General features: G+C 42.5%; 1 protein-coding gene across 13 annotated transcripts in view; it reads left to right on the plus strand.

Moving 5' to 3' along the window:
- The first annotated feature begins 970 nt into the window (after positions 1-970).
- The window catches only part of BMAL1 (basic helix-loop-helix ARNT like 1), a 55,474-nt gene continuing 30,913 nt past the window's right edge, over positions 971-25,531 (plus strand). For 2 of the 13 annotated variants that reach the window (XM_068945140.1, XM_068945141.1), the window contains exon 1: positions 1,046-1,207. The gene's annotated coding sequence lies outside the window, so the exon portion shown is untranslated. Of the gene's footprint in view, positions 1,208-1,590; positions 1,739-15,925; positions 16,012-17,009; positions 17,175-25,531 lie in introns of those variants that run through there. The other 11 variants (XM_068945144.1, XM_068945142.1, XM_068945149.1 and 8 more) reach the window with 11 other exon arrangements.

Raw genomic sequence — 25,531 nt, forward strand, 5'->3', positions numbered from 1 at the left:
ACATAGCATTTATGGCAGTAAAACTGAGGGCAGCATCGTACATGTGCTTCTGTGACATTCTGAAGGGTGCAGTGAAGAAGGAGGTCTCATCAAATATGATGTGCACGTGATGCAATAGCAACTTATAGATGTCATATCATATACAAGAACATATACATACAATACAGCAACGTGAGGCAGATACAATGCTGCGGTTTGCTAAAGAAGGTGGACGTCATTGAGAACGACCTTGCAGTCTACGGATGCAGCCGAGGAGGCAGTAGGATAGAAGGAGCATAGCATGACAGGACAATCATGGTCAGGTCATGCTGAAAAACAGCGAGGGCAGGGAGTCCATGCTGGAAGAGTAATGAGGCACATGCCTGTCTGCCCCGAGCTGGGCAGCACTGCCTCTGGCCAGCTGTGAGAAGCCCCCAGCTCCGTGAGGCAACAAGGATGCTGGAGGTGGCCAGGCCTTAGCTGCCGCCACACAGGCCGGCATGGGCCCTCGCTTTGCCACGGCAGCGGATGCTGGGCCAGAAGGTGGGGAGGGCAGGCCTAGAACAGGCGGTCGCAAAGTGCAGCAAGGCCGAGTGACGTCACGGCAGGCCGCGGTGACCTTGATGCTTCAGAAGTGACGCCACGGCACGGGACGATGTCACACCAATGACGTAGAGCCACGGGTGAGTCACGGCGGCGGCAGTGAGGCTGCTGAAGGGAATAAGGACGAGCAGCTCGCAGCACAGCGCTCCGCCCGCCGCTGCGCGCACCACCAGGGAACACCACAGGAGAAGCAACCGCCAAAACCGCCACGCCGCGAGCGCCACATCCGGGTCCCCCGCGCAACCGCCCCCCCCCCCACCGCGCACGCGCCTCCCCCGCGGCTAGGAGGCGGGACTGAAGGTCCCAGCCGCCTTTCTGATTGGCTGGCTTCTCGGGGGCGCCCGGGGATTAGCTGCTGTTTAGGAGGGCGGGCGTTGCCTGCCCGCCTGGCCGGCCATTGGGCAGAGCCGCCGGAGAGCCGCTCGCCCGTTGGCGGACCGGCGCGTCCGGTCCGGGGCCGAAGGAGGGTGCCATTGGCTGGAAAGTAGGTTAGTGGTGCGACGTTGGGTGGCAAGCCAGGCGGAAAGTAGGTCAGGGACGGGGGCTGCCTGCGCCGCGCGCCGCCGAGGGACAGCGACCCTCTCCTCCCCCCGCCCCCTCGGCCGCGGGGGCGCGTGAGCCCGCGGTGAGCCGTTAGGCGGCCGGTGGGCGACCGTTTGGGGGGCGCGCGGGGGGGGGGGCGGGGGAGAGGGGCAGTCCGCGGCTCGCGCTGGCGAGGTGGCGGGGGTCGCCCCCTGGAGGGCGGGGTTGGCCGGTCCCTCCGCTGCCCCGCTGGAGCTGCCGCCTGCGGCAGGCCACGGGGGAGCTGCCCGCCTGCGCCGGGGGAGGCGGGGGCTGCGACTTCTCCGCGGGGAGGTGGCCGGGCCCGGGCGGCGGCGGCGCCCCTCGGAGCGAGGGGGGCGAATGCGGCGGCCGCGGCGCGGGCCGCCTCGGTGCGGCGGGAGCCGGAGAGGGCGGGGCGGGGCGGGACGGGACGGGCGGCAGCCGCCTCCGCCGTTTGCAGCCGGCCCCGGCCCCTAGGGCAGAGCCGGGGCCGTGGGGTCCTGGCGACGGCGCCTCCTTGGGAGTAAGGAAGGGGCAGGAACGGGGCTCCTGGAGCTCGGGGGTGGCAGCGCTAGCTCTGCTGCTTCCCATCTCGAGTTTGCCTCGTCTAAGGGTGAGTGTGTGGTGGCTGAGGTAAGTCACGGAGTAGCGAGAGGTTGGTGCTCCCTCCCCTGCAGCAGGGATGGGTCCCCTCGGCCTCTGTCCCGCAGGTGATCCCTTTGATCTTTGTCAATGAATCAGGTGCCCTGCGTTGAAGCCAGCTTTATGTGGGGCGCGAGGAGTGTATGTATTTAACACCTCAACGACGGTGGTAGTTGGAAATCTCGATAGACTGTGAGTCTCTGACACGGAGGCCAGTCCTACCTGCAGACAGCTAGAGCCACATGGAGAGCCGCTGTGGGATTTCTTGCTTTTACTAACAGTACAGCCCAGTTACCTCCTCTCCTTGTGAGATGAATGTTTTATGGTTAAGTTAGGGTCCTCAGGCTGTCCCGTCTGGTGCTGTTACTTCTCAGCCCTCTGTGTCTGACAGCCGTATGTGTATCTTTTGCTAAGAAGGAACGTTTTTCTTTGAAAGTGAAAGTAGAATACTGACAACAGTTAAAGTGGCTTCTTGCGATCAGGATTTCGTTTTTTTATTTTTGTGGAACAAATTGTGTTTTTCATGACTGAAGTTTCTGTTATTCCAATGCCTCAATTATACTAGCTTTATAAACCTCTTAGTACCTGAAAATAACGTTGTAGTATTTTTACAAGAAGCAAGTGGGTGTGTTTGCTTGTTTTTGAAGTAGATATACTATTAGCAGTTTTTAAGTAACTTGCTTAGTATCTGGGGTAGAAAAGGGCGACTGCAGATAGCTGTCATCTTTGTAAATGATTTTGAACTCCAGTTTCTTTGTAGAATTCATTCAGGCTTTAAATAAAAATTTCTTCCAAACGTTGGTCCTTAAACATTCAAAATGAAGCTACTTCTTAATTTGTTTTTGATAGGTTAGCATTAAAGTAGCCTATTCTGCCTGTTTACTATAGTTTGGTTTTTTTAATTGAAGAGGTCTTGTAAATGGGAGCAATTGATAATGCATAGACTGCAGCCAGGTCTGTAGGGGGAAAAAAGAAAGTTGTTTTGTTTGCTTCAATTGACTATTAGTACTGGCTAACTGTCTTTGTAAATAGTCTAGCAGAAGGCTGAGGTTAAACATTGCTCCCCGAAGAATGTGGATGTTTGGTATTTGCAAGGGTATGCAAATGTAAATCATTATTTGAAGCGTCAGAAGCTGTAGAGCTCTCATATGACTATTCTAAACCAGTATTTGCCTATTAAGAGGAAAGCTTTTCCATCTTCTAAGCTTTGTGGTTTTATACTTCTCATGACCATTCATGATTTTATGCCTACTTGTGGAAATGGACTGTAAAATAACCCAATAAAATGTTGTGGTTATAGATTAATATATTGTTTCATCCTGTATTCTTTTACACAGCCTATTTCCATTGTCTGTCCCCATCACAGTTTCAGAGGATGGTATCTAGTAAGCTCGAGGTCTGTGTTTTTCTTTTTTTTTTTTTTTTTTTTGTTTTCTTGAAAGAAAAGAACAGTACATCTAGAGATTACATGAACGAGAGGGGAACACCATAGAGAACCTAAGGATAACTGCTTTATTTTGTTCTTCCCTACAAGGGCCTTTGGGGGTGTCAGGAGATTAATTTAGATGTAGCTGGGATTCTGCAAAACCAGAGCTGAAGTTAGGGCCTGCCACCACCTGCTATTAAGATACCTGCTGTATTTGGGAACCTTTGCCAAGGCCAAGAAGGTGATATTTGTAGGGGCAGTTTGTTGGAGATATTTTTTTCTTACAGATACCTGTTTTTGAAGATTCTTTTGATGGCAGGAAACCAGGGACAAGCATGGAAAGAGTGGAGAGTATTATCTTTCTACAGTAAAGAGTAGGAACAAATGAATGTTCACAGGATTTTCGTGGTAGAGCTTAGTTCTACACAATGCCTTAATACTATGCAAGACTGATGGAGCTGAAACCTAATACGATAGCTGCAGCCTGTGTGCTGCAGACGAATGAGACAGTCTTTAAAAGTGAATTGCTATCAAGCACAATGAAAATAATGAGACACCTGTAGGTTAATCAGTTTATATGATTACAAAAGCACTGGTTTCATGCTCTATTTGAGCGTTTTAAGTTGTTTTCAATGTAGACCTAACTGTATATGATAATATTTTAATAGGAGGTATAGGAAAATCTGAAGGAATTCATTGTTATTGAGTAACCCAGGCTGAATTTGGCAGATTGGTTAGAGGTGGGTTTTTTGTTTTTGTTCTATAACTTCTCATTTTTAGCTTTTATCATCAGTTTTGCACTTAGTTCTGCCTTTGAACAAGGGCAGAAAAGTGGTAAAAAGCAGGTAGGTATGTCTCCAAGTATTAGAATGCTTAAAGTTCTTGGAAAAGTTATTTTTCTTCATTGGAAAATGCTTAATCACAAATAATGAATTACTACAAAGACAAGCCCAAAAGAAATCCAAGAATACTTAGGCTTTCTATACTGACATTTTAAACATGATTTGAAGCTTTCACTTTGGACTATCTTCATACTTAGAAAGCTTCAGGCTAATTTAATCATTATTCTGGTTTTGATTTGGTTTTGGGGGGGGGGGGGGTTTAGTTTTTTCATCAGTGTAATGTCTGAGATGATACTGGCTGGAAGTCAGCATCAGCTGTTGCATTTAGTTGTTGAAAGGTCTGCTTGGTTGTCCCATAGAAGTTAGAGTTTATGCTTTGGAGGTGCTTGAAGATGCAAATAAGGTTTTTTGTGGTGTTTCCAAAAGCACTTTGCTTGCAAAGAAAGAGCTTTCAATCTGGCTCTTTGAGGCTTTTTGAGAGCTAGTGTGGGTTTTAGTGGATTAAAAAATAGATCAGAGGTATATTCTGCTTGTTTTGTGTGTGTGTGTGTGTGTGTATGTATGTGTATATATATATATATATATATATATATATATATATAAAGTTGTCTCGCATTGTAATAGTAAACATGTTCTAGGTTTAGTTAGATTGAATGCTAAGTGGTCCCTTATGTGGTTTAAACAACAACAAAATAAACCTGTAATTCTTTGTATTTGGCTGTTGTATACTTCTGTGGTATTATGTAGGTTAAACCCAACACACTGAAACAGAAACTCTTCTTTTTAAGAGTTACTGTATTGAGTAATTATTTAAAAAGCCAATTTCAATTTTATTTTCAAGGGTTTTTTGTGGGTGGGAGGAAGATATGCCGGTTGTGATTATCCAATTGTTTTTACATGTATTAATCCCTTCAGCTATTGTCAGATATCCTGTGATGTATATTTAATTAAATTTTACATTGAGTATATAGGTGGATAGCTCACTATTATGAACTGCATATTGTACCTGCATTTCTCTTTTTTTACTTCAGTTTGTTGGGAAAATGCAGTAAGGCTACTTATCCGAGGCCCAGACTTCATCTCCTTGGAAACCTGATCTTTCACCAGATGTTGAGAAATGTAATTTCTTTTTTAATCCATTTTGCAGAAGAATGCAGATCAGACATCATTTTCATGTTTTGGTAGTCTGCAATATTCTTTAACTAAAAAAGTAGTTTGACATTTCACATTTTGCCTCAAAGAAGATGGATGGTTTTTGTTGTATTTCAGCTGTTGCTAAAATTCCTGTGGTAGTTGTACAGTTTAATTCAGTGCAGGAACTGGATGATAATGTCTCCTTCACATGTGCAGTGAAGGACTGTCCCTGCTCCCCTTTACCCCCTTTCATGCCTGCAAGGATTCATCTTTCTTATCTGTGTTCAGATCATGTTTTCTCACCTGCAGTTGCAAAAAGGTATTTCTTAGCCAATGCATGCAGAATTTGTAACCTTTTCAGTCTCCTGCCATTTGAGAAGCTGTTATTCAATGTCTCTAATGTCAGGCACACTTCTAGGTCAGCTGTTGGTGCTAGAACAACTCGTAACCCTGAGTAGACGCCATGCTGTAGTTTAGTAGGTTGTTCCTGTGTAGGAATGGTGCCAGTAGGATACTTAAAGAGCAAGAAATAACATTCACAGGAATTAGAATGGTGAAAAAACATGCCTCCTTTCTCATGGGCTAATAAGTTGTTGATGTTCTCTACTAACTTTAAAGGAATCCATTCAAATGAATGTACGCAGTTGAGATTGTATTTTTCACCTTTGTTTTGGCAGTGTTTTCCTTGCAAGCATTAGTAGCCTTTATTATTTTCCACAAACAAGCAATTTAATTGAAGCTTGTGTAAAGGAAATAGTGAACATATTGTTAAATCCTTAATGTTCCTCACTTGATACAGCTACAACAGAAATATATCTCCCAATGAGCGGTTACTGTATCACTGGGGAGGATATGTTTGGCAGTTTCTAAGTAGTGTGTATTGGCATCACGTCTCTCAAGTCACTTTAATAGGAAGTCATTTTATAATAATTCATATATGCTTATTCCATTGCAGCTCTTTGCCATAATTAGTGTCAACTAAAAATACTTTAAGCTAATGGAATCCATGTATTTTAAAGATTTGAAGCAGTCTCGATACAAGACTACTCAGAAAACTGCGAAGTTAGTGTTGCCCATGTAGGACAATGTAATTTTGGGAATTATGAATATTATTCTTGATTCTTATCTTAGAAATTTCCATATAGGTGGCTTTACCTTATTTTAGGTTTGTCTAGCAAAAAAGAAAAAGGTCAGAAAAAGTTTGGTAGAAATTGTTAAATAATGTTATACTGCAGAGTGTTAACGGAGGGACTGTGAAGCAAGGAGGCAAACTTACTTCATTTAAAAAAAAAAAAGGAGAAAAGAAACCTAACATGCTTTTAAAGTTTTTGGAAGATTTTTTTTTTTCCTGTCTTTAAAGGCATTTGTTTTACAGCTTCAACTTACGCTGTTGTTTTTGGTTTGTTATGAATGAATTTCTTTATATATATTTTTTTCTTGGAACATTATGAAACTTGGGACTTCTGTTCCAATTTCAAGCAAAAATGTATTTTAAGAAGTAATAGAACTTTTATCACTCCTGTTGCATATATGCATTGTAATTGTATTGAAAGCAACAGCAGAATGGCTGTGGATTGAGTTCTACTTTCATTTGCCCTTTATTCTGGGACATAACTCTTCTGAGATTCAGGCTTTCTGTCACAGTTTGCCTGTTGGTGTGTTAGCTGTAACTTTTTTAGGCACTATTTCTTTTGCCCATAGATTTCAATAGCCTAGTCATTTCTCAAGGATGTAATCTGGGGTTCAGCATGTAAAAGCAAAGGTGATGTTAGTCTTTGAAGCCTTTGTTCGAGTGTGGCTTCTGGCCTCCTCTCGCCACTGTTGGGTTCTTCAGTCTGCAGTTTTGCAGTTGGAAAGTAGTTTGTCTGATTTCTCATACAGATTTAGTCCTTCATCTAACTCTTTGCACTCGCACGCTTGCACTCGCACGCTTGCACTCGCACGCTTGCACTCGCACGCTTGCACTCGCACGCTTGCACTCGCACACTTGCACTCGCACGCTTGCACTCGCACACCTGCCCATCTGCCAGCCCATCCTGGCAAGGTGTGTCAGGCTGCTCCTTATAGAGCGGTGCCATAGGTATTTACCACTGCCCTTGTCATGGCTGGCTGCTTTGCTAGGTTGATATCAAAAGGCTTTTCTTCCTGCAGTTCAAGCCCAGCTCACTCTCTTTAGACTCTCAGATGAACCAGTAAGAATCTTGGACAAACTATTTATTCCTCTATTCCTTTTCCCACATGTGTTGTTGCCAAGCCTATAATTTAATATAATACTTGGATTTGGGTTTACAAATTGGTTTGTTATAGATGAAATGAATTAAATGATTTAATGATATTCACTTTTTTCTTTTACTGTGCTCTCAACATACTTAAGAATATTTGCATGTTATAGTCGGAACATGGCCTCATTTCAGAAAACCAGAAAATCACTTTAAGTTTCACTTCAGAAGACTTTGTCCAGATTTTTTTTTTTGAATAGCTGTATAAAGCCTCAAAAGTAAGTAAACTTGCTGTCCTTGACTAACCATATATTGTAGTTTAATCTATATCCAGTGTGTTATGGCTTTGTAAGTTTTGAGAACTCTTTAACATCTTAATTTTTAAAATTGAATTGAAGTTTTATGATGTCAGATGCTGTCATAAATTTACATTTACAGAGCTTTCATTTAAAATAACAGTATTTAAGCAGCACTTAATTTTTTAGTGACATGTGAAATTAGGAAATTATAAGTGATGTCTGTTGCAACAGTTTCTCAGTGCCGTTTTCATGCGTGGAGAGCAGTATCTTTGTATGTGAGAAGTTGTGCAGTAGTTTGGAAGTTTTTTTTTTAATTACAAATAGTGTTGTATATACATTTCTCCTCTTTCTCTTATTTAGAAATACTCTTTTGCTGCTGTAAACAAACTAGCTGGTGAATATTTCAGTTTATTTTAGAAACCTGTCAAGTCAGTCCAGTGATTTCTGTCACATACAACCATTAGACTCTCTGAAAGAGCTCTCTGATGGACAATTATAGTATGACAGCAGTTCCTGTTGGATATGTTGAATACTTACCTTGCATTTTGGATCCAGATACCACAAGTTATTTGTAGTTTAGAAGTGCAGGTTCTGCAAGTGGATATTCCTGTTTTTAATGAGAGAAATAGGAACAGTGAGTTTAGTCTGATCTATGTTGAATTTCTGTTTCATCAGTGTTGGAATTTCTAGGGCCTTATATGGTGGTTTCCCCCTATCCCCGCCCCTCCATAGGTGAGTGATGTGCAGCTTGATCAGCCTGTCTGATTGGGCAGAAGTCTGAAGAAAAATGGATATTTCCCTATCTTAGCATTAAAAATCTAGTTCCGTCCGTTTAAGATACCCCAGCTGGCAATATGGAGTTCTCAGTTACTGTATTTGGCTATTGTTTGCTGAGTGGAGTAACTCCTGTCCTAATTTCTCTGACCTTTGGCGTGAGACTCTTCCATGACAAATGCCGAGTTTATCTTCCTGGATATCTTTATTCATCTTGCTCTATTGCTGTTGTCATCAAGTGTAAGATCAGGAGGTAAAAAAATAGAACTTCAACAGAGTAGGCCGTTGCAATTTACTAGAACTCTACCTGCTTACAATAAAGGAATTTCATTCTGCTCCTTTTCAGATGAATAAGTTATATTCTCTAAATGAAAGTCTTGATTTAGTTGACATACTTCACTTGCAAAATAGCTACCTCAGTTTTATCCTTACCTAGATAATTATACTGCATGTTGGAGTCTTTTGAATAAATAGTTTGGACAAAATACCATTAAAGAAACCGAAGATATACAAGAGTTTCCAAACTTAATGTACGAACTAGAAACTGACATTCAGCATTCTCTGCCACTCCTGGTAGAGATGATCACCTTACCAGCTTGGAACAAATTTTGAGAAGTGTGTATGGCTGATGCCAGCATGCAGGTTCTCTGCCTGTGTCCCTTACATATATGGTTCCCTCTTAGAATTCAAGTTTGACTTAGGAATTTTTTGAGTCTTTCAAGGAACTGTGTGGAAAATACTACTGTCTAGGGCAGTATCACCACAGCTGTGGTCAGGCATTTGAACAGAACAAAAAGTGAAGACCTGTGGACAAAAAGCATTTTCTGTTCTTGGTATCCAGCAGTTTGTCCTGTAGTGCCCTCTGCATCCAAAGTAACATCCACAGACAGCCAGGCATGTTTAGATGGTAGTTTTGATGATTAATTAAGCTGCATTGCTGCTGACTAGGTAGCCTCTATCTGTACTCCAGCCCCTGCCCTCCGTTCCTGTCCCTGTAAGCTGTACCTCTGCTCTGTGCTGACCCATGTATTTGGGCAAGGGCACTGGATTAGGGAACCTGATTTGGCTTGGGGATGACTTCCCTCGCTCCCCCGATTGGTTTCACTTTTCTCAGCTCCCTGATAACATATACTTTGTGGCTTCATAAACACTTGTGCTTATGCATGTTAGGAAACAGCACAGTGTCTGTTCACAGAATGAGTAGCCTGAAGGAGAGGTGTGAGAGAGGCAGTGAGCGTGAAGACTGCATTCTTCAGTAGCAGTGCAGCTTTGAATATGTTATGCTGCAACCTCTGCAATATTTTTGGATAATCTCTGTTGGGTCATTTATTCTGTGAATCTACATTGTCAAAAATAGTATGTTATTTTTTACAGGTATCCAGAAGCCAAGAAAATAAACAACTCTTTACTTCTATCTCTGGAGCTATGAAATAAAGGTTTCCATGTCTTTAATGGCCTGAAAATCTGTTTTTTGTATGGTTGTGATATACATGATATACACTTTTTCTTTTTTAAGATTTACTCAATCTTTTTAACTTTATATGGAATTTATATGGAATATAAATGGGAAGTAAGAAAAGCTTCAAGTCAGCTGATAACAAGAGAATCTATTCCTTCTAATTAAAATAAATTCATGACTTTTTTTTCCTTGAGCATATTGTATTAGAAAGAACCAAATAGTTGCACATCTCTGAGAGAAGCAGGACAAAAAACCCTTCGTGCAACAAAGCAGCAAGGAAAAGTGCCTGTTGGTATCTCATTGGAGACCTAGTTAGCATTATAAAGTATTGGAGATCTTCTGTCTCTAGATAAACTGATTATTATCCAATCTTACATGGCTTTTGAGGTCCCCCGCCTTGAATGCTTAATTTAGACTCTAGGAGAGTTCCAGATGCTTCTTACATAAAATAAATTTGCCTTTTAGAATAGGGTTTGCTCAGGCAGGTGGTTGAAACTCTGAATTCATTCATGGAGTGAATTCATTCATTAGTTTTGTAATCTACTTCCTTTGGCATTCATTTCAGATCCATGTTTTTCTATTTTTTTAAAACAAATGTTATGTCTGTCACCTGACTTATCTTCCACTTCTAGGATAGTTCTGTGGCTTACTACTTCCCTGCAACACTAAAGATACCGGAGTGATGGAGTCCCTTGGAAAAAAAAAAAAGATAAAATAACGTTTTTTCTAAAATTTGCCAGGGACAAATACTCTTTCGTTGTTCTGCTCATGTTTTGTTTGGTGACTTCAGAAAGTCTGGTAACTCATCTGGTAACTGGTCTTTTAACTATCTGACTTTATTAAAAAAAACATATATGATCTGGCTTCTTTTTTTTCTTCCCCTGGCAGTGGTCTGTATGTGGCTTTTTGTTACCCTTTTATGTCAGTTTCATGAATGTTTTGGGTTTTTTTTGTTTGTTTTGTGGTGATGTTTTGGAATGATGGTGTGTTGGTGACTGGGTCAGAATGACGTTGGTGCAAATTCTGAGGCTTGCCCGTAGAAGCAACTGGCAGGTGGATTTTGGAGAAGCACAGCAAGTAGAGAAAGGAGCTTTCACAGCTTTTCAACTTGTGCAAGACTCTTGATGGGCTAGCAGATTTCTACTTAAAAGAAGAAATATTAGGGATAAATACAGTTAATTCTAATTTCCCTTTCTAGCAAGCATAATTGCATGTTGCAGTGAAGTACTATACTTCACCTTCAAATACAAAATAGCATATCCTCTTCAGCTCCTCCCTGTGATGTCATTTGGCTGGATCTTTGTTTGGCAGTATTATGTAACTTTCTCTTAAATCATTCTTTACGGTGTAGCTCTGTATTTTCCATACATCCTTCCAAAAGTGTACTCATCAGAATAATTTCTGCATCTGATCTAATCATTGTCTTCCACTCTTAAAAGGTGTGGTCAGTTATGGCTGTTGGCATCCTGTATTGTTTTCTCCTTGTCTTCGTAGCTTTCTCCTTCTCACTGTTCAGTCTGTGAACACTAGTCATCCCAGTACCATTGTTTTGACCTTTCTAATACGTCATTCTAACTTAGAACAATAGGATTCTTAAACCAAACTTACCTGGATATTGAATAGCACTCATATAGACTTTCTGGCTTGTGCTTCTGTGTATTAGGGATTTGATTTAACTCAGGTGTTGATACATGAGCCTCCCTGAATCACCTTACTATGGACTCAAACATGCAGAAAACTGTTTATTTTTTTTGGTGGAGTTGGTTTTAATCTGTTTTGGATTTCTGAATTAGTTCATTGAGGTTAAATACGGGCCAGTGTTACATGGGAGTGCACAACTGAAAGATGAGAGTGGGGGGTTAACATCTCTTGGAATCGCACCCTCAGTAACAAAGGGTTAAGCATTTAGATTTTCAACTTCTCATCTAATAAGAAAAGGTAAGAGATTTCTCATGTGAATCCTGCCAAGAGACATCTATGCTGTACTGTAGAAGATTGATGTAGCCCCATACTAAATAAACTATTTTACTGATTCATAATCCTTGTGATTCTAAGCAAGGGTTAGTAGCATTGCTTCTGGTGATTTCCACCTGGATTTGTCCTTGATGTAAAGCTGTTCAGTATTTTTATCAATTATATAATAGAAGAAGATACTCTAATTGATGAAAGGGCCAAGTGATGCAATAGTCTATGTTACTTGATAAGTTCTTGCTCAAAAATATATATATATACTATTTCTAACTAGCTGTCAGACAGCCATATTTCTATATATCACGCTTACAAGTTGAAGACTTTGTCTTAGAAAGCAAAGTTTGAGGGCTGAGGGTAGGAGGATTTTATTGACTAGCTGTTCCCAGTGCAGTGTTACAAAAAGGTGTACAAGTGAGTTTTTGTCTTAGTAAATGAGGAATGTCAGTCTGGATACAAAGGAACTCTAGTCTCTCTGTGTATGATATTAGTTATGTCAGAACATTAATACTTTCCTGTACTTTAGAAAGTTTTTTATAAGAAAATTGAAAATGGGTCAAGGGATGAACCTTGATTTGGAAACAACCTCACAGTGAATCAAAGAAACACATCCAAATGTAGTTAAAGGAAGTAAAAGTAACTGGATGATTTCATCCTTTGGTTAGTGACCTAATGAAGATTTCTGGTAGAAAGAGAAAATAAAATGAGGCTTAGTAGTCGATTAGTGATTTATTCAAATTCAGGCTAAAAAGGTTAAAGGTTTTGAACAAGTAGAACTAAGCTCTGGAACAGAAATGGTGGGAGGGTAGTAATTCTTGCAACCTGTGAATTCATGCAGGATATCTTTCCAAAATAAACTTTGGCCTGAATTATAGCATATCGCTTTGTTGTATAAAATAGTAGTTGTGGTTGTTTTGTCTCCTGCTGCATAGAAGTTGAGCATACCTGGTCATACAAAGGAACAAATCTGAAAGAATCTTGTATCAGTATTAAGAGAAAACTTGTATGCTTTCCTCTAGGCTGCTATGTACTTGATCAGTAGGAAGCAGAGGGAGAGACAAATAGCTTTAACCCGACTGTGAAGAAGAGCTAGAAAAGCTTATGGCAGAGAGAAGGAGACCATCTCTGAAGACTCTTGCAACTCTTCTTCAAAACCTATTTAAAATTTTAGGATGCTTAAAAAAAAAAAGGGGGGGGGGGGAATTCTTAAATCTATTTTCTGTAAGGGATAGGTGAAATGATGTGTCTTGAAAGATCTTTTTCATCAATTCTAAAAGGCAAAGCAAACACCAACTTTGGTCTATAATCTCGCTAAGTGGGAGCAAAACATAACACCTCTCTGTTTTGAAACAGGAATATCAAGTTTTAATACCAAGGCTTTGAATGAGAACAAAATTTCAAGCACTGATAGATGAAAAGGGGAAGGAAACTTGAGGGGTTGGTACCCCCTCAAGTTTTTTAGTTTTGGAAAGCAAAAATGTAGTGTTTTAACATGGGGACAAAGAAAGGAGTTTTATATTTGTCAGTTTGTTTATTCAGGCTAAATATATTGTTGTTTCAGAATTTACTGAACATCTAAGCTTGTACATCCAGGGTCAAAGAGTTGGTACGTAAGGAAGAAGAGACAGAACCTTTGAAGCTAGCTGAACAAGCTTTAGCAGATATCCTTAAAAAACACTTCAGTGGAACACCAGACGAGGTAGTGAAGCAAAAATATATTTTAAAAAATGGTAGTGGTTAGCAATAGAGCTATTCTTTTTTTCTCTAGTAAAGTCAGGGCAGAATAATGCATTAGATTCTAGGGATTGTGTTCCAAAATGAACATTGCAGACAACTAGGACTCTGCAAAAGCTAGAAATATTTATATCTAGTGATTAGTGCACAATCCCCTGAAAGAGGAGATTCTTTTCTATTCTATTGTAAGCCTGTTTGTTTCAGTTTTTTTCCTCAGTAATAGTTTCCCTATTTGCTGCCTCCTTTGGCCTCTAAAAGAGAATTGTGAGCAGTGCTCAGTGATATGAAAGTTCAATTAGTACTGTAGGCTGTAGATTTCAGGTGAGTGGAGAGATTCTGCATTTGTTAACTAAAGTGCTTAGCCTGGTAAAAGACCGGACTCCAGTTCTGAATGCTTGCTGATAACAAGCTGGACCTACTGCACTGATTTTTATATGGTTCCCTGCTCATGGCTGTAATTTCTAGGTACTGTATAGGAAATTAGAAGTCTAAATCAGATTTTAAATTCCACTTATGAAAGCAGTTCCCTGCTAATGTATAAATCCTGTTTTCTGTATTAGGCTATTTTATTCTGATAAAGTAGGCTTTAACGCTTACTTTGCTAAACTTGGTTTAACATATACTAAATTGAAACTTTCCATCTTCTGTTAGGTGATGCTATGTTGATGACTATAGGTTAGTTGACTGAAGTATCCTAGAAGGGTTTTTTGAGGATGTTGTATACTGTACACATCCACTGTTTCACAATGGATATTCTTTGAAAGTATGTATGACTTTCCTGTAAGTAGCAGGCTTTTTTGAATACTTAGAAACTGAGATAATGTTCTCTTGCTAACACTGAAAGAAAGTAAGAATGATCATTCCCTGCCAGACCAGAGGCCCAATTCCTATGGAGTCCTGCCTCAAGCAGGGGCTGTTATTGACTGCTTAGGGAAGAGTAAGATGAGGGCAAAGTATGTGACCTCTCACACTGGCCTCCAGTTATCTGCAGCTCAGGGACTTCTTGATCCAGATATGGCAGCCCTCAATGTAGTTCATTTCCATGAACTGATCCTATCTCCTATGAAACCACATAAACTTTTAGCCTTGTTATTTGATAGGGAGTTTCCAAGGCCTATCACCTGTTGTGTGAAGGGCTGCCGTGTTCATGTGGTTCATGAGCCATTTCTGTCAAGAGCTTTCCTATTGCTGTAGGTCGGTCTTAGGAAAATAAGCTTCTACTACTGCTAAAGCAACAATAGGGGGGTAGGAAGCCTCCAGTAGTATGTCTATACATTCTTAACTTGTCATTCACAAAAGAATAAATTCCTGAAGCAAAGGAAATGTCACAGTGCACGTGTGGATCAGTAGAAAGATTTCAGCACACCTTGCTTTGCACATACCATGCAGGAATTTGCATATGAAAGTAAATCCTGCGGGAGTGCTGTGGATAAGCTGGAAAACAATTTTCACTCTGCACATGCAATTAAAGGATATGACAGGGATATTCTAACCACCCACTGCTGTTGAAGGGGACAGTTCTGCTGCTTTCCCACCTTCTGCCAACCTCTCACCCCCTTGCTTTCTGCTGGTTATGGGTATCATCTGACCTTTCTGCAAGATACTCCAGTTTGCTAATCCCACAGAAGGCTGCTTTCTGTCAAGTTAGTATTCAGCCTGATTAGCAGGTTCATTTGACACACTGTGCAAACAGGCTGTGGAGTCTATGAGAAGTCTATGCTAGAGTACTGGAAGGGAAATCTGAGAGAAGAGTAACAGAAGAAAAAGGCAATGAGCAACCCCTTTGGCAGTAAAATGTTGTATCAGATATTCTGTGAAGCTTTGCTGTGAGGTTTTTAATAGCATATCATGCTTTTCCTGAGCTACACAAATAAGACTTTTTCCAAGCCGTATAATTTTTATCAAGGTACTTACTACTCTGGACATCAACATAAAGGACAGGAAATATTCTGTATGTTTTCTCCCTGAATTATCACTTAACTTACTCCACTGACTCTTACTTTGAATGTTGTGATTTATGACATCTAAGAAGCAAAACTTTTCTAGATGATGGCTTTAGTGAAATGCACCTCGCAGGCTAATGGAGGCTTACCATGTGGATGTACTACACAGCATAGAAATTCCAGTTTATCCAAGTTAGAATAAAAAATAGCTAGCGCTATGCAGAGTCAGAAGAAGCCAAGAGCATAAGTCACTTATGCATTCAGTGTATGGTATGTTGACACTTCTGACTTTCTTTTTAATGTCCTCTTAAAAGACTACTTTTAATTGTCTTTCTGGTTTCTGGTCATTTCAAACCAACAGAAGTATGATACAAGACTTGAAGAAGCTGTCCTGCAGTCCTGCTGCTCTGTCCTGTGCAAGCACTGCTGTTTGAGTAGCTGAATGGGTAATTTTCAGCTATAGCAATTCCACTTATGTGTTGTATCAGTATTTGTGCTGGCCCTAGGGAAGAGTTGGGAACTTGCCCTTATTCTCACTGCGTTTACTGTTGCTGCGGTTCATAACTGCTTTAAGTCAATCATTCTGAAACGCAGAGTAACAGATAATGCTGCAGCATGAGCTGTCATCACTTCAAAATGCTGCCTTTCTCAATGTTAGCAGTGGATCATTCATTTAAAAAGTGGGGAAGGTATTATTTTTGAAGTGTTGAACAGTACTGAAAATGGCATGCAGTAATTTTATTTGATGTTTATATCTTGCTTACTATGTTTTATGGAAAACATGCAACTGTTGAATTGCTGCAGTTTCTCAGTTTTTACCGGTTTGATTTGGATAGTCTCTGGCAAATAGTATGACTTTAGGAAATCAAGCTGTTAAGCTTATAATTTATGTTAATATTTATGGTTGCTCCACAGAAATCCGAGGGACTCCAGATGCAGATCTGAAAGACAAGAAGCTGAATCCACTTGCATGAGTGGACATTTTTCTTTTTAAAATTGAAAGCTAGGAAACAAAAATTGTAACTTATAATATTCTCCATTTACATATACAAACTTGAAGATAAACAGTGGACGTGCTGTCACTATATGTTCTGCCGTTTTTTTGTTTTTGCAGAGAACCTACTCATATACTAAACAAAGTTGTGATACCTTTCTATCTAAAATACAGTGATGCAGTGGGTGGGAGTACAATAATGAAACTGAGCCTCTAACATAGTACTGAGATGGTTTGAGGGAAGAAATATTGATGTTCATATGGATCTATTGCATATGTGTTTGACAGCTAATTTTGCATAAAGTTTTTAAAGAGTTTTTAAAGAAATCAATGGGAAAAATGCGAGAGAGATGCATGGTGGAGGAAACAATAGAGAGGCATTTATTGGGGAATTCCTCCATCTTTGTTTTAGGCAAGCTGAGAATATCTTGATTTTTTTTTTCCCCCTAGAAAACTTTAGGATCAAAGGGAAGCTGGCAGCCTGTCAACTTCTCTTTGTCAGGCTGGCAAAGAGACTGGCAGTGTGTGCTGAGAGGAGGAACAGTTTCTTCCAGGCAGACATGGAATTTAGCAGGACCAAAGAAACTGTGCAAAAGCTGGAAACAAAAGGATGAGGTATAAATATAACCCATATCTACACTCCTCTTAAGTATGTGTTTGCCCTTTTGTTTCTGTGCTTTCTTCTCTGAAAGTATAAGCTCTTTGTTTTGGAACTGTTTTTTTAATTGGTTTTAATTTTTTGGCAACAGATCTCTGAATGAAAGGTTTCGCACGTGCCAAATGCAGTTGGGTTTGTTGCAGTCATGTGACTGAAAAACAGTCTTTACTGTACAGAGAATGTTTAACAGTATTTGAACCAGGTGATCCAACCAAAAGCAAGATGCAGGAGACTAGCTTTGTCACCTTAGTAGTTCAACTTGAGAGGCAAAAAGTGTTCAGTGGTTCAGCCTGGTAAACTGAAAAATGGCTAACATATCCCTGAATGCAAAAACAAGGAAAAAAGTCAAGTGAGGGCATATTACTTAGGCAGAATTAGTCACATCATTGCTTGAATGCGCTGTTTAGCTTTGATGCCTACAGTTCTCCAGTATGAGGAGGGGAGATGGAATTTGAAGAGTTTCTAAATGATTTGCAACCTTACAAAAGCACAGAGCAAATTCAGCAGCTGGAAGCTGGGCTAGCCAACTTGGAGTGCGAAAATGGTGCTTTGCCATTGAGAAAAGGGAGCAAAAGCCTTTTCTCATTTGAAATCTTTATATGAAGGCATCCTATTGCAAAGTATATTAAAGCACAAACAGAAGTTGTGAGCTTGAGGGAAAAAATCCTAGAATGGGTTCCACGATGTGTTACGGTAAAAGATCAGCCTGGTTAAGTAGTAGAGAGGTATCAGACATATAGTTTCTACCTTTGAAGTACATGAGCAAGTGTTTTGCAAGACTGATATCTCATATGGAAACTCTCCAGAAGACATATTACTTACAGCTTTGTGAGAGGAACTTGCCTCCTGCTATTGAAAGGCAACTTTGGAGATGATGAACTGCAGTAAGAATATTTGCCAAACTGTGAAAATATTGGAGCTTCACTTAGCCATAGTAAGGAAAATTTCAACTTACCCAGAGCATATCATGCTAATATTGTTTGCAATGAACAGTCAGGCTTTAGGACACTTATTCTTAATATATGTCATCTAATTTAGAGCTTATGTAGGAGGAGTAGACAAGTTTTCCAAGTTAACAACTGGCTGCGCTGCTGGTGTTGGCAACAGGGCTTTGGTTTCTATGACCATGGGACCCTGTTTGAAGATCGACAGCTGATAGGGAGCGATGGGATCCACCTTACCAAGTGGGGCACGCGCGTCTTTGCCAACAGATTGGCCAGCCTGGTAAGGAGGGCTTTAAACTAGGCAAGATGGGAGAAGGGGAGTGGTATAGTGGCAGGGTAGTCAGTAAAACACCGCTCAAGTCAGGATGCCTCCAGCGGGTGCATATAGCCAGGGGAGACAGCATGCAACATGGCTGTGGAGGATCCTCTTGCACCTCTCCTGGGAAGCTTGCATGCTTGACTGGCTCTCTGAAATGCCTGTATGCCAATGCACGCAGCATGGGGAATAAACAAGAAGAATTAGAGATCTGTGTGTGGTCGCAGGGCCATGATCTCATTGCAGTGACAGAGACATGGTGGGATAGTTCACATGACTGGAATGCTGTCATGGATGGCTATGTGCTTTTTAGGAAAGACAGGCCAGGAAGGCGAGGTGGTGGAGTTGCCCTTTATGTGAGGGAGCAACTGGAATGTACAGAGCCCTGCCTAGGGGTGGATGAAGAGCAAGTTGAGAGCCTATGGGTAAGGATTAAAGGGCAGGCTAACATGGGTGACACTGTTGTGGGGGCTTACTACAGGCCACCTGACCAGGAGGAAGTCGTTGATGAGGCCTTCTACAGACAGCTGGAAGTAGCCTCACGTTCACAGGCCCTGGTTCTCGTGGGAGACTTCAACCACCCTGACATCTGTGGGGAAGACAGCACAGCTAGGCGCAAACAGTCAAAGAGGTTCCTGCAGAGGATTGATGATGATTTCTTGACCCAGGTGGTGGAGACGCCAACGAGGAGAGGTGCAATGCTAGACCTTGTACTAACGAACAAAGAAGGTCTAGTTGGAGAGGTGAAGGTTGGGGGCAGCCTTGGCTGCAGTGACCATGAGATGGTGGAGTTCAGGATCCTCCGAGGAGGGAGCAGGGCAATGAGTAGGATTGCAATGCTGGACTTCAGGAGAGCTGACTTTGGCCTCTTCAGGGACCTACTTAGGGGAATCTCATGGGGTAGGGCCCTAGAAGGAAGAGGGGTCCAAGAGAGCTGGTTAATATTCAAGCATCACTTCCTCCAGGCTCAAGATGGGTGCATCCCTCCGAGTAAGAAATCAGGCAGGAGACCTGCATGGATGAGCAAGGAACTCCTGGCAAAACTCCCAACAGAAGAAGGAAGTCTACAGAATGTGGAAAAGGGGACAGGCCACTTGGGAGGAATACAGGGACGTTGTCAGAGCGTGCAGGGATGCGACCAGGAAGGCTAAGGCCCAGTTGGAATTAAATCTGGCAAGGGATGTCAAGGACAACAAGAAGGGCTTCTTCAAATAGATCAATAGCAAAAGGAAGACTAGGGAAAACGTGGGCCCGCCGCTGAATGGGGCGGGTGCCCTGGTGACAAAGGATACAGAGAAGGCAGAGTTATTGAATGCTGCCTTTGCTTCAGTCTTCACTGCTAAGGCCAGTCCTCAGGAATTCCAGACCTTGGAGACAAGAGAGGAAGGCTGGAGAAAGGGAGACTCTCCCTTGGTGGAGGAGGATCGGGTTAGAGATCTTTTGTCCAAACTCGACATCCATAAATCCATGGGCCCTGATGGGATGCACCCACGAGTGCTGAGGGAGCTGGCGGATGTTATCGCCAGGCCACTCTCCATCGTCTTGGAAAGGTCCTGGAGATCAGGAGAGGTGCCTGAGGACTGGAAGAAAGCCAATGTCACGCCAGTCTTCAAAAGGGGCAAGAAGGAGGAGCCAGGAAACTACAGGCCTGTCAGCCTCACCTCCATCCCTGGAAAGGTGATGGAACAGCTCTTCCTAGAGGTCCTCGCTAAGCATGTGGAGGGAAAGAAGGTGATCAGGAGCAGTCAGCATGGATTCACCAAAGGGAAATCGTGCTTGACCAGTCTGATAGCCTTCTATGGTGGAATGACTGGCTGGGTAGAGGAGGGGAGAGCAGCGGATGTTGTCTCCCTGGACTTGAGCAAGGCTTTGGACACTGTCTCCCATCACATCCTCCTAGGTAAGCTCAGGAAGTGTGGGCTAGACGAGTGGACGGTGAGGTGGATTGAGAACTGGCTGGATGGCCGAGCTCAGAGGGTTGTGGTGATCAGTGGCACAGAGTCAAGTTGGAGGCCTGTGGCTAGCGGTGTCCCGCAGGGGTCAGTCCTGGGTCCAGTCTTGTTCAACGTATCCATCAACGACCTGGAGGAAGGGACAGAGTGCACCCTCAGCAAGTTTGCTGATGATACTAAACTGGGGGGAGTGGCTGACACACCAGAAGGCTGTGCTGCCATTCAGGGGGACCTGGACAGGCTGGAGAGCTGGGCGGAGAGGAACCTCCTGAAGTTCCACAAAGGCAAGTGCAAGGTCCTGCACCTAGGCAGGAATAACCCCTTGCAGGCACCAGTACAGGCTGGGGGCTGACCTGCTGGAAAGTAGCTCTGCCAAGAGGGACCTGGGAGTGCTGGTGGACAACAAGTTAAGCGTGAGCCAGCAAGGTGCCCTTGTGGTCAGGAGGGCCAATGGTCTCCTGGGGTGCATTAGGCAGAGTGTTGCCAGCAGGTCGAGGGAGGTGATCCTGCCCCTCTCCTCAGCCCTGGAGAGGCCTCACCTGGAGTACTGTGTCCAGTTCTGGGCTCCCCAGTACAAGAGAGACATGGCACTGCTGGAGAGAGTCCAGCGGAGGGCTACAAACATGATGAGGGGACTGGAGCATCTCTCCTATGAACAAAGGCTGTGAGAGCTGGGCCTGATCAGCCTGGAGAAGAGAAGACTGAGAGGCGATCTCATCAACGTGTACAAGTATCTGAAGGGGGAGTGTCAAGAGGATGAGGCCAGTCTCTTCTCCGTGGTGCCCAGCGACAGGACAAGAGGCAACGGGCACAAACTGAGACACAGGAAGTTCCATCTGAACCTGAGAAAAAATTTCTTCACTGTGAGGGTGACAGAGCACTGGCACAGGTTGCCCAGAGAGGTGGTGGAGTCTCCTTTCGTGGAGATATTCACAACCCGTCTGGATGTGATCCTGGGCAATATGCTCTAGAGGTCCCTGCTTGAGCAGGGAGGTTGGACTACATGATCTCCAGAGGTCCCTTCCAACCTAAATGATTCTGTGATTATATTGCATGAAATTTAGCATATCCAGTTTGGATAATTGAAGGATGAGGATATCCTAAAAACTTGCATCTAAAGGGCATGTCTGCAGTAAACAATGCTCATAGGTAGGAGGAAGATGAAATCCTGGAATAGAAAGCTGCATCTTTTTGATTGCATGTGCAAAAGGTAGGCATTCCCAGTTAAAGAGGCACTGATTTATAAATTTCTACTATTTGTGTTAACAGGAGGAATGAGTTAAGTAATTATCCTACCTGTTATCTTTTATGCTTCTCCTATTCTGGAACTGTCTGTCAGTCTAGATTGTGTACAGTTTTCTTGAATGTGTGTGTGGGTTTTTTTGTTTTGTTTTTTAATTTCTGCTTTGAAGTTCACTGAATGCAGCACAAAATGAGACGTCTTTCTTTGGTGACAGATTAGGAGCAATATATGCAATGGTTTTGTGAAGTCTCCCAAATTGCATCCTCAGTTGAGATATTTGGTTTTTAGGGGTTCTGATCTAAGCACACTGGAGTATATAAGCTCCTACAGAAGTCAACAATATCTTTGGTTAGGCTGTTACTTACAACATTAATTCTGGATAATAGATTTGCCCATCTGGTAGGATAGCTTTCCCTCAGTCTTTCAAGCCACCCAAAAGATTTTGGGGGGATGGAGTTAATAAACAGATTGCATTCTATGATTGTGAAATAGTGCAGACTTCACTCACTGGAGGCTGGGTCTGGTTTGGAAACTCAGTTTGACAGCCAGACTAAGCTTATTTTGCAGTAATTTAGGAGTAGCTTTTTATACTTGGCTGTGCAAGGGTCAGTTGTTACTAACGGAATAAAGAATTTTAATGTTAGAAGAGTAGAAGTAGGTGTACAGCCAAAGGACTTAAAGCTTCTGTTCTCTATTAATTTTACGTGTTACTCAGTTTTTGGTTTTTTGGTTTTTTCTGTAATGTTGAAAACTTAATACTTTGTTCCTTCACATGCCTTCAGAAAGTCTTCTGAGGGGTTGGCATAAATGAATATTAAACACTACATCTTAACATATGGATTTTTGTGAACTTACTTTACCAGCATTTAACATTGGTGGCTCCTATTTTTTAATATAACACATAACTATTTTGTTCTATAACTTACAGAAATTTTGGGGTGCTATGCTGAACAAAATGTCTATACTTGTATATCTTAAAATGTCTTAAAGTAATTTTTTTGGTAAATAATGAAGACTCTTCTAATATTGAAGTTCGTTTTTCTTCTGAAGGCAGCTCTTCTCAAATAACTATAACTTTGTCCCATCTCAGTTGTATCTGTGTCCAGTGAAATCAAACTGGTGAATGTTGATCACCTGGGCCCTGTTAAGTAGTGCGTCCAAAGTCATGAAGAAGTGTGCTAATTTGGAGCGTATCTTGCGCTGATATTTACTCATACGTTGGCTTAACTCTGTTTAATTTTTCCTACCCTTTGTAGGAGATTGGCTGTTTTATTGACCGTTTTACTTTTTTGTGTTTAAAAAAAAAAAAAAAAAACCCTTAAAATTTCCATCTCATTGACATTTGAGATTAAAAAGTGAAAATGTGTTTCTAGAATACCTGTGGGAATCTTAGTGTGTCTGTAAAATGTCATAAGCCACTCAATAAACGCTTGCAACAACTCTGAGGCAACATCCGCTTGTCCCCGCTCTGTCTAAGCAAAGACATCAGTATTGATTAGTCGAGTTCTGGGCTCTGTGGCCAAGTTTGGTAATTATTTCATCACCAATATCATTATACCCAGTATCTAGCAACTGCAGGAGCAATACTTGTTGCTTTGAGGCCTGTACAGAGGCTATAGGTTTCCTGTATGTGTAGGTAACAGCCCTCTTTAGTAGGTGTGCTGCCGAAATCCCTTGAAACCATTATCTTCCAAGAAAGGCTGTTCTATTTTATTGTTCCTGTGGAAGCAACTCCTGAAAACCTAAAGAGGTATGTATATCGGTGAATTGGTTATTAAAGCAAGCCAAGTTCCTTTGGTAACAGCAGCATCTTACTAGTAGTTTCCAAGAGTGTTTATCACCACGCTTTCATTAGGGTTGATTAATTCACTTGTGAGGTTTCTTTTGATGGTTGCCTGAAGGGAAATGTTTGAACAGGCCAACATGAGCTTACTTCAAAGGATCAGAAGCTGAAGAGTATGGTCCTAACTGAAGGAAAGTTTATGCTTGATGCAGCTTTCAGTAAGGATTACAAAGTAGCAAGCTTTGAAACACTCTTAGTTATTCACTGAATAGATTGACAGACAGATTCCCTTGAAACATTTGGTAGGAAATGAAATCTGTGGTTGAGGGTTGAATGGCGAGTCAGGATGCTGCTTCTGATGATGATACAGTCTCTAAACCCAGTGACTATTCAGTAGAATTTTATGCTAGACTTCTCACTATATCCCTAGCGGTACATATGCCTGCCTTACTCGGGAGGGAAGTACCTCATCTGTAGTGTGGACCACCTCCTTTTAGTCTCAGCAGGTTTGATCCCTTGAAGGGGCATGGGTGGGGTTCAGTTTCGTTCCAGTTCTTCCCCCCCTCCCCCACCTCACCTCCCTATGAAGATGATCTCTAATCTCCATCAGCAAGACTGTCAGCCTCAAAACAGGCATTTGCTCACCGAGAGAACATAAGTTAGGTTTTGCTCATTTATTTTGTTTTCCTTAAATCTTCTCATCCCTCTTTGTAGAACTAGTTCCTTTTGCTTTCCTTCCACGTTGTCTGAAGCTTCATACTTTATATATAAAAACAATGAAGCTTCATACTTTATATATAAGACAATACAAAATGGGGAGGAGTGGCTGATAACCAGAGGGCTGTGCTGCCAGAGGGACCTCACTAGGCTGGCGAAATGGGCAAAGAGGAACCTCATGAAGTTCAGGAAATGCGCAGTCATGCCCCTGGGGAGGAATAACCCCATGTAGCAGTACAGGCTGGGGGCTGACCAGCAAGAAGGCAGCCTTGCAGAGAAGCACCTGGGGCTCCTGGTGGACAACGAGTTGAATATGAGCAAGCAATGTGCTCTGGTGGCAAAGGCAACCCGCAGACTTCTGCGCTGCATTAGCTTCTAATTTGTGTTAGAGCATGGCCAGCAGGTTGAGGGAGGTGATCCTTCCCCTCTACTGAGCACTACTGAGGCCACATCTGGAATGCTGTGTCTAACGTTGGGCTCCCCAGGACAAGAGAGACATGGATTTAAACTGGAGCCTCTCTCCTCTGAGGAGAGGCAGAGAGAGCTGGGAGTGTTGAGCCTTAAGAAGAGGAGGCTTAGGGAGATCTTATTAATGTGCATAAAAACCTAATGGGAGGGTGCAAAGGGGACAGAACCATACTCTTTTGAGTGGCATCCAGTGACAGGACAAGAGGGGGAAAAAACTGAAACATAGGAAATTCCACTTGAACATGACACTTTTCCACTGTGAGAGTGGCCAAATGTTGGAACAAGTTGCCCAGGGAGGTTATGAAGTCTGTGGAGATACTGAGAACACCACTGGACTTGAGCAGTCTGCTCTAGCTGACCCTGCTTTGAGCAGGGGTATTGGACCAAATGATCTCCAGAGGTCCCTGCCAATCTCAACCATTCTATAGATGCTGTGAAACTGGATTAGGTCAGAATTGGATGATACTTGCCTATGTGATCATCTAGTCCTCTTTGCACCCTCCCATCAGGTATTTATACACATTGATAAGGTCCCCCAAGCCTTCTCTTCAAGGCAGAACAGTCCCAGCTCTCTCAGCCTCTCCTCATATGAGAAATGTTCCAGTCCCTTTATCATCTTTGTGGCCCTTCACAGGACTTAATCCGGTAGGTCCATGTCTCTCTTGTCCTGGGGAGCTCAGCCCTGGACACAGCCCTCTAGAAGTGGCCTCACCAATGCTCAGTAGAGGGCAAGGATCACTTCCCTTGACCTGCTGGCAATGCTCTTTGCCATAGGAGGCTCATATCCACCTTGTTGTCCACCAGGAGCCCCAGGTGCTTCTCTGCAAGGCTGCCTTCTCGCTGGTCAGCCCCCAGCCTGTACTGCTACATGGGGTTATTCCTCCCCAGGGG

The sequence above is a fragment of the Struthio camelus genome, chromosome 5, assembly GCF_040807025.1.
Source record: "Struthio camelus isolate bStrCam1 chromosome 5, bStrCam1.hap1, whole genome shotgun sequence".
Classification (NCBI taxonomy): domain Eukaryota; kingdom Metazoa; phylum Chordata; class Aves; order Struthioniformes; family Struthionidae; genus Struthio; species Struthio camelus.